This window comes from Pygoscelis adeliae, unplaced genomic scaffold (genome assembly GCF_000699105.1).
Source record: "Pygoscelis adeliae isolate BGI_AS28 unplaced genomic scaffold, ASM69910v1 C10828073, whole genome shotgun sequence".
Taxonomy (NCBI): Eukaryota; Metazoa; Chordata; class Aves; order Sphenisciformes; family Spheniscidae; genus Pygoscelis; species Pygoscelis adeliae.
Window position 1 is genome coordinate 340 of NW_008823585.1, and position 1658 is coordinate 1997.

General features: G+C 40.2%; 1 long non-coding RNA gene across 1 annotated transcript; it reads right to left on the reverse strand.

Moving 5' to 3' along the window:
- Positions 1–217: 217 nt before the first annotated feature.
- LOC103921990 lies at positions 218–1406 on the reverse strand. The gene is made up of 3 exons (XR_663868.1): positions 1301–1406; positions 1177–1179; positions 218–430 (listed from the first exon to the last, which is right to left on the reverse strand). It is a non-coding gene; the product is annotated as an uncharacterized LOC103921990 (long non-coding RNA).
- Positions 1407–1658: the final 252 nt, after the last annotated feature.

Below are 1658 nucleotides of genomic sequence, written 5' to 3' on the forward strand. Positions count from 1 at the left end.
TCAAATGCACAAAGCTGTGATGTGACTTAGTTTTCATAAAGATGCACAGCTACTTTCACACAAAGGTCAGGTTACACACGCGATTGCACTGTACTGCTTTGAATCAGAACCTCGGGTGTTTTGAACCAATGCCTCAAATCAAGAGCATTGAGTTTCTTTGATTTCTTCTCATTTGGAATTCCTTAATGTTGTTTCACTGGTTTCAAAAGTCTTGTTCGCTATTAGCCAAATTTTATTTCTAAGTCACACAGAATAAAGTTCATCATGTAGTGACCTGAACCCTTACAGGACAGAACCAAGCTTAAAACAAACATGCACGCATGCAAGGCAGTACAGCGCTTCAACTAAAAGGATGGGCACGTGTTTCAGTGATGTATAATTCAGTCACCACACCCATGCTCGTTTTCAGTACCTGCTAGATACTTCATTTCTGATGGAGAATTCCAAGAAAGTAGGAAAAAAAAGCAGAAGCGAAGATTACTAAAGTTCCAAGTTGTCAAAGCACTCCAGCAGCTACAGAGCTAAGTGTCAAAACCCATCGCCCTGTCTTCCCTTGTTGTAACACCTGGAAAACACCCACTTCGCTACACAGCTTACTCAGCGTTTTTCAGGGGCAAAAAAGCTGCTAAGGAAGATGACTGTCTTCACACCCAGGCTATTCCTCAGTTTTGGTGGGGTTTTTTTGTTTAATGACAGAGGAACTCTGTCTCCCTCCAAGCTGCACACCTGGCAAGCTGGTATCAAGTTCCAGCCACAGCATAGGAAGCTCCCACCAGGGGTAAAAAAAACCAACCTACTGTCTTGGGAATCAGTCACTTAAAACCAGGATAAAGCAGGCATTCTGCCTTATTTCTATTTGCACACTGTCCTTACTGCCTATACCACCACACATAAATAACACCATAAATAACAGCAACTTGGTGGAGTAAGCATTAGGTATTCAGGTAGTCTGAGTAACAAGTGTTAATAATGTCTAATTTGCATATTGCAAGGCTGAGTTACAAGATTAGAGCCATACTGTTAGACTTACAAAAGTTTAACTTTGGTTCAAGTGACATGTAGGAAACAATCATTTAAGAAGCATTATTTCACATTCTACCAGCTAAGCTTGCAGCAGTGAGAAGCAAAACTAAGCTACTGAGCTGGTAAGAAGCTATACAACACCACACAGATTACCTTCTGTATCCAGTAGAACAGGTGAAAAAAATGGAAGAAAAACAATGTTATTCTGTTGAAGAATTTCTAATCAACATTTCAAAGGCAACACGCTCACTCCAGCTTACAGATATTCTCATCCTACCTTCTTGCCAGCACCAACATTTGCCTTGGCTGTGCCCCTGACTTTCTTCATCCTGTTCTTACGCTCCTTCCGCTGCTTCCTAGAAGTCTTCTTCTTTTCATACAAGCCATGCTATTAAAAAGCAGTTAAAGTTGCATTTAACTTTGTTTCACTGATAGTGATGTCTGAATTTAAGTTTTACTATTTCTGGACTTTGCAAGTACTGTTTGAATTTGAAATATTAGCCCAGTAGTGAGACAAGTTCACTAGTTAATGAATGATTCAGCACAGAATATAAGCGCTACAGTAGCATACGTCTCAGTCTCATCTCTTATGCTTCTCGAAGACCTTTAATAGTGGTCAGTCATCTATTACTGCT